Source organism: Lygodium microphyllum, unplaced genomic scaffold, assembly GCF_053477565.2.
Source record: "Lygodium microphyllum isolate KBCC unplaced genomic scaffold, Lygodium_microphyllum_v1.1.10 scaffold_32, whole genome shotgun sequence".
Classification (NCBI taxonomy): Eukaryota; Viridiplantae; Streptophyta; class Polypodiopsida; order Schizaeales; family Lygodiaceae; genus Lygodium; species Lygodium microphyllum.
The window spans coordinates 1,013,899-1,022,095 of NW_028229515.1; positions in this window are offsets into that span (position 1 = coordinate 1,013,899).

Below are 8,197 nucleotides of genomic sequence, written 5' to 3' on the forward strand. Positions count from 1 at the left end.
TTGAGGTGCATTATCACTATGTGCGGGAGAGGGTTTTACTAGGTCTTATTGATCTAGTTTATGTCTGCACAGAGGATCAGGTAGCTGACATATTTACGAAGGCATTGGGCGCAGAGAAGCTGCGCAAGTTCAGAGATGTGCTTGATGTGCAGGAATTGGGATTGAGCTCGAGGGGGAGTGTTGAGATATCGAGCTCCACTCGTGATATGCCATGGTGACCATTGTGCATTTATGTCACTGACTTGTCAGTTGTAGATGCGGTTGGTACACCGCCCATGAATAATAGCTACATGACAACTATCCTTATCTACTCTAGTTCGTGGCTCAATTAGCATGCCACCTTAGTTAGTTGAGTTTGGTTTGAGACCCATATATAGGGTTCTTCTATTTCTTTGTATAAGACTTCTTTTTGGCTTACACAACTAAGAAGAGGAAAACTGTTTTCAGCCTCCACCTTTGTGTGTATTCCCCCATTGTGCAAGCAAGAAAGCTACAAGTGAGACTCCTTCCTTCTCTCCCACAATCTTGACAATATTATGAACAGAACTCCCATAGCTGCAGTTCATGGTATGACCCCAAAGAATGTTTTACAGGTAAAAAGCTTGATGTTTCACACTTGAAAGTGTTTGGTTGCATTGCGTACGTTCATGTGCCAGATGAGTTGCAGAAGAAATTAGATCCAAAGGCTGAAAAGTGCGTCTTTATTGGATACTCTTTAGAGCAGAAAGGGTATTGTTGTTATAACCCTCTCACATGTAAGTTCAGAGTGAGCAGGGATGTCATCTTTGATGAAATGAGTAGTTGGTATGCATCTAGTGGTGATGCATTGGATGATGATGATGATCATGACAATCATGTGCATGCTGAAAAGCAAGAATCACGAACTCTTAGTATACCAGACACATCATCTGGCAGTCCTTGGTCTGGGATACTAAGGAGTAGCTCTACATCTTCAGGTGCATCTAGTAGCACTACAGGTAAAGACAAAGGAAAGAATAAAGTGTCAGAAGGCATTGATGCAGTTCTTGATGAAGACTCCAGTGGCTTAGAGAGCTTGGATGATGAGCTTGGCATTCCTACAGTGAGGACTCCAGGTGTGTAGAGAGCACGCATTAATGCAAAGACTCCATTGAGTGATCTAGTGATATGCAGATCTAGTAGGGTCAGATACCCTGTTAAAAGATTTGGTTTTGAAGGTTATGCATCTCACCATTATGCTTATATGGTGAAACTAGTTGAGGATGTTGAGCCCACATATTTTGAGGAGGTTGTTGGTCATGCCCATTAGGATGCAGCAATGGATGAGGAGATGGCTACATTAGAGGCCAATAAGACTTGGGATCTAGTATCATTGCCGAAGGGCAAGAAAGCCATTGGATGTAAGTGGGTTTATAATATTAAGCACAATGCAGATGGTTCTATTAGTAGGTACAAAGCTAGGTTGGTTGCAAAAGGCTATGCCCAGACATATGGCATAGATTATGATGAAATCTTCAGTCCAGTTGCTAGGATGGCAATTGTCAGATGTGTGATTGATTTGGCAGCAGCCAAAGGTTGGAGGTTGCAGCAAATGGATGTGAAGAATGCCTTCTTGCAAGGTGATTTGTAGGAAGAAGTGTATATGGATCAGTCAGCAAGTTATGAAGATTTAGAGCATCCCATGTATATGTGCAGGTTGAAGAAGGCGCTCTATGGGCTCAAGCAGGCACCTAGAGAATGGTCTAACAAGAGCAGAGAGTATCTTGTCAATATTGGCTTTTATGTTTTTGATACTGATCACTCACTTTATGTGAGAAAGGGAGATGCAGGTTTGGTCATCATAGTCATCTATGTGGATGACTTGATTATTACAAGTGATAGTGATAGTGGGATTGCTGAAGTCAAGGATTTCTTGAAGAAGAAGTTTGAGATGAAGGATTTAGGTGAGCTAAGGTACTTCCTTAGCATTGAGGTGATCAGATGTGATGATGGTATATGGCTGTCCCAAAGACAGTATGGCTTGGATATGTTGTCCAAGTATGGTATGACAGCATGCAAACCACTTTCAGTCCCGTTGGAGCAGAATGTAAAGTTGAGTGCTGATGTTGGGGATTAGATAGAAGACCCTACTATATTTAGGAGGATAGTGGGGAGTTTGATCTACATGACCATTACAAGGCTAGACTTGAGCTACATTGTTGGTCTTGTGAGTCAGTTTATGCAAGTACCTAGAAAGCCACATTTGGATGCAGTCACATGCATATTGAGATATGTGAAGTCCACATTACATTATGGACTTTTCTATGAGGCAGGTACAGATGTACATGTGTTTGGATACACAGATGCAGATTGGGCTAGTAGTATGTCTGATAGAAGATCTACCAGCGGATACATGTTCTCTCTTGGTAATGCAACAGTTGCTTGGAGCAGCAAAAAGCAATCTACAATTGCTTTGTCAAGTACAGAGGCTGAGTATAGAGGTGCTACTGTTGCAACATGTGAGGTAGTATGGCTACAAAAATTAATGGTTGATTTGGATGTACAAGTGAAAGGTCAAGTTGTCATTTATTGTGACAACATGAGCAGTATACAGTTGGCTAGGAACCCTATGTTCCATGCTAGGACAAAACATATTGAGGTACACTATCACTTTGTGAGAGAGAAGGTTCTAGCAGGTGAGATTGACTTGGTGTATGTCAGCACACAGGATCAGATAGCTGACATCTTCACAAAGGCATTGGGTACAGAGAAGCTTCAAAAGTTTCGAAGCTTACTTGGAGTCGCAGAGATGCAGTTGAGCTTAAGGGGGAGTGTTGAGATGACAAGCTCAATACATGTGGACATTGATGATGGACTGCCTGGTTAGATGGGTCCACACATCTACACTCAGCACGTTGGTGGTCATTATGACTCTCACATGGCCACTGACTCATTACTTATTATATTCAGGTTGTTACACCTATCTACAGCTGGCATAGTTATAGCGCCAGTCAACTAGTGTAGTCGGTTATGCATTGTTTGACTTAGTAGGCCACTTTCCTTTATGTTGTATCTTATCTATACGTTGTGTACATTGTAAAGAGTGTGGAAGAAGAAGAAGAAATCAGCAAGAAAACGTTTTGGCCTCCATCTCTCTTCTTGTCTCTTGAGTGAGCTTCTCCTTGTGCTTTCTGTGTGTGTTCGGCGCAGCATCTTGAGCAAGTCCCCTCACCATGCGATTCTTGACAACTATTGTGTCCCTTATCCAAAAGTTCCACGACATTTTTGCATCGAGTTATGATGAGCTGAGAGATATTCCTCCCAGACTAGTTATCTGTACCATTCCTCTAAAGGAAAGAAGCCGTCCTATGCATCAGGAAGTAAGGGTATACCTTTTGAATTGAGGGATGGGCTGTTTGAGGAGTTACAAAAATTGCAACAAGCTTGTTTGATCTTCCCTATTCAACATATTGAATGGTGTTTACCTGTTGTTATCAGGAATAAGAAAAATAATCAAATCCAACTTTGCATAGACTTTAGAGAGATGAATAAGCAGATAGTCAAGGACTACTATCCATTGCCCTTTATTGACTAGATTTTAGACCAGTTAGCAGGTAGGGAGATATATTTCTTTATGGATTGCTTTTCCAGATACAACCAGATGGCAATTACAAAGAAGAAGATAAGATGAATATAACTTTCATTACTCTCTTTGGTACCCTTGCGTACCATGTGATGGCCTTTGGTTTATGCAATGCACTCGGTTCATGGCAACGAACATCAGACAAGACCTTTGGTGGCATCTCCCTAGAAGAGTTGAAAGTGTTTATTGATGACTTGGCAATAGCCACTATACGAGAAAGGTAGTTGATTATTTTAAGAAAGTGTTTTGAGCGCTATAGACAATTTTGCATAGCTCTTAACCCATGAAAGTGCATCTTTGGGGTGCCTTATGGGCTATCGTTAGGCCATGTGGTCAATCAGTAGGGATCGCCATTGACCCTGAAAAGATCAAGGCCATAGTCGCCATGAGTCTGCCATGTACTCCAAAAGAAGTACACAGTTTTCTATCATCTATAGGCCTGTAGGATACTAGTGGAGGTTCATAAATGCCATGACAGAAAGAACGTTGCCACTAATGAATCTATTATCCTTTAACTATCTATTCGAATTGAGTGACCCTTGTAAGGTAGCTTTTGATTATGTGAAATAGGATATAGTAAAAGCACCAGTTTTAAAATCACCTAAAAGGGGAAAAATATTCTACATATTTTCAGTAGCCACCATGCATAATACTAGGTGTTGTTTATCCCAAATCTGGGAGGAAAAATGGTATCACCCGATCACTTTTGCTAGTCAAAAGTTGGGTATGTCAGAAATTAACTATACCTATATGGAGAAGTTGTGCCTTGCAATGGTATTTGCGACAAAACAATTTAAGTAGTACATTCTCTATGAGAAGGTAGTTTTCTATACAAAGGCGGAGGGGCTTAGATTGCTAATGAAGCAACTGCATGATTTAAAGGCGAAGAAACATACATTAAGAAGGGACAGTTAGTCCTATATTATGATGCACGTAGAGAATTGTTTCCAAGAAAACTTTAGCCCAAATGGGATGGTCCCTATCTACAAGATCATTAGGATTGGGAAAAATAAGTCCACAGCATTAATGGAAGATCTTGACGGAGTGGAGTTTAACAATAAGGTTAATCTTAATAAGATTAAACATTATTATCTTTGAATACACTAACGAAATAAATACATTGCAGGTTAATAGTGGATTAATCATGAACCTGCAAGAGAAAATATCGGTTGATGGGGTGGCTTATTCCTTACTTGGAACACCCATACTTGGAGCAGAGATATCATCAAGGGAAGCTTATCTAGTGGAGTAAATGATATAAAGTGATTGAGCAAGAGGACAGATCATTTTTTTGGGAAACCAAATTCTTGTGTCATCACTACTTATGAATTTTGACAAACATCCTTGTTGTATTCAATGAAGAAGGTGGGATGGAGCCTTTAGTACATCCTCTGACTATACTAAACTTTGATTATCATAATTATGAGTAGAGGTAATGATGGCTGACTCTATGAACCCATTGTGGACGTACACATTGTATTTTGACGAAGCGTCCAAGGGTCCCAACAAGAAAGGGAGTATAGGGGTAGTTATTAAAGACCCCCAATGTAGAGTCTGTTGAGATATCGAGCTCCACTCGTGATACGCCAGGGTGACCGTTGTGTATTTATGTCACCGACTTGTCAGTTGCAGATGCGGTTGGTACACGGCCCCTGAATAATAGCTACATGATAGCTATCCTTATCTACTCTAGTTCGTGGCTCAGTTAGTATGCCACCTTAGTTAGTTGAGTTTGGTTTGAGACCCATATAGAGGGTTCTTCTATTTCTTTGTACTTGAGTTCTTTTGGCTTACACAACTAAGAAGAGGAAAACTGTTCTCAGCCTCCACCCTTGTGTGTCTTCCCCCATTGTGCAAGCAAGAAAGCTTCAAGCGAGACTCCTTCCTTCTCTCCCACAATCTTGACATGGTATCAGAGCCTTGTTCGTGGTAAGGAGCTCAAGAAAGCAAGCCAAGCTCGCGGTGTTCTGGTAAGAGGAGCAGTGTTGCTTTCATTTTCTATTTTGGGAGCACATCTCTGAAGGTAGCACAGCCGGAAAGTGCAGGAGTGCATTGTCTCAGGTTGAGACGCCCTTTGCGGTGAAGCAAGAGGGCAGTATATGCTGCGGGCGAGGGCTTTAGCCCTCGGCGACCTTGTTTTTTTTTATTTGAGGCCATTTCGGAGCCTGTTTTGGAGGCGGAAGTTTTCTGCACGCACTCAGAAAAAGGCCCAGTTTTATGCTATGCAGCCACTGTTCTACAGGTCGGTGAAAAGTTACTGTAGAAATTGCATCGTATGCTTGTGCGCAGAGACATTGGGAGTTACAGAATCATCCCTGTTGCCTGTTGATGCAAAATCGTCACTAGGAAGTGATTGTGTGGTCAAATACCACTTTCGCCAGTTTTGCAAATTTTCCCTTGTGAGGGTGAAGCTGTGTTTTTTGCAGTGACAGAATTTTTTGCAGTGTTCTGTAATGGCATCTGATTCTCTTTCACAGATTGTCACTGAAAAGCTTGACAAGAACAACTTCTAGGCATGGAAGTTTAGAATGACGAATTTCCTTATGGGAAAAGGATATTGGGAATTTGTTGCAGGAAATGAAGAAGAACCAGTTCTTCCTGATGTTCCCAATCAACAGCAAATGCAGGCATTCAAAGCATGGCATGAAAGAGCCAGGAAAGTTATGTACTGGCTGTCTATCAGCATTTCAGACTCTATGATTGTGCACATTGAGGATGCAAGTACGCCAAAGGAGGCATGGGATACTTTGTCAAAGATGTATAGCACAAATACGCAAGCCAGGAAAATGCAGCTCAAGCAAGAGTTGCACAATGTGCAAAGAGAAAATATGAGCATCAATGACTACCACATGAAGGTGAAGAAGATTGCAGATGCACTTGCTTCCATTGGGTCGCCAGTGGAAGATGATGATTTAGTTTCTGTGACCTTGAATGGTCTAGGAAAGGATTATGCATAGTTTCGGACATCCATTTCAGTTCGTGAAAGATTTCCTGATTTTGAGGAGTTGATTGCTCTTCTAATTTCTGAGGAACAGAGAAATGGTGGTGCATCTTCTTTAGGAGGAACTTTGAAAGAAGTTGTCTTCTACTCAAATGCTGGAAGAGGTAGAGGCAGAGGTAGAGGAGGCCGATCTGGAGGTCGTGGTAGAAATCAGAATATGCAGCAAACTCAAGAAAACCAGTCCTATGGAGGAGGACGTGGTAACTCTAGAGGCAGGGGGAGCCAAAGAGGTCGTGGTGGATGGCAAAGAGGCCAAAATGCAAACAGTAATGTTGAATGCTACTATTGTGGTAAAATGGGTCGTATGGCTAAAGACTGCTATAAAAAGCAGAATGACATCATGAATGAAAAACTGCAACAAGGAAATTATGCATCCTCTAGTAGACAGAGTGATGACAGAAATGAGCATCTGTTTATGGTGCAGCACATGAATAATTCTGTGACAAGTGCAGAAGAAAGCAACGATGTATGGTATGTTGACTCAGGTGCATCAAACCATATGACAGGTCATGCAGAATGGATGGAGGATGTAAGGAAAATGGAAAAACCAAGATTTGTGGAGACTGGTGATGATACTGCACATCCTATTGTGCAGATTGGAAAAATTCCTTTGTCTATGCAGGATGGGAAAAAGAAATACCTGTCCGATGTATTTCATGTCTCGAATATCACCAAGAATCTGGTTTCTGTTGGTCAAATGGTTGAGCAGGGCTTGCAAGTCAGATTTAATCCTCATGGATGCTTTGTTGAGGATATGAAAAATAAAGGTCGCATGATAGCAGAAGGAAAGAAGAAGGGCAGAATGTTTACATTGGATGCAGACATGTCTGAATTGAGTGCAGCAATGTTTGCACATGGGACTGGTGTAGTTGCAGATATTGATATCTGGCATAAACGCATTGGTCATGTTAATGTACAGCGACTTAAATCAATGCAGGCCCAAAATATTGTTGCAGGTTTGCTGAAATTCAAGGTTGCAGAAATGCATAAGGTATGTGAAGCCTATCAGTTTGGAAAACAGGCAAGGAAACCATTTCCTAGACATGTTCGAGAGAGTGAGAAGCCATTGGAATTAATCCACTCTGATGTGTGGACAACTAAAGCTGCATCTCTTGGAGGCTGTCATTATTTTGTCAGTTTTATTGATGACTATAGCAGAAAAGTTTGGGTGTATTTTATGAAAAGAAAAGTGAAGTTTTTGGGCATTTCAAAACTCTTAAAGCGATGGTTGAAAAAGAAACAGGCCTGCAGATAAAATGCCTAAGGTCAGATGGAGAGGGAGAGTACCTCTCAAATGAGTTTGCAAGGTTCCTGTAGGAGCATGGCATAAAGCAGCAATATTCATGCAGTCATACCCCACAACAAAATGGAATTGCAGAAAGAAAAAACAGGCATATTGGAGAGGTATCTCGTGCCATGCTAAATGAAAAAGACTTGCCAGATTTTTATTGGGCTGAAGCAGTTGCTACAGCAGTCTACATAATGAACAGGACTCCCACTGCAGCAATACATGGAATGACTCCAGAGGAGAGGTATACTGGTAGGAAACCAGATATTTCTCATTTGAAAATTTTTGGTTGCATTGCCTATGTACA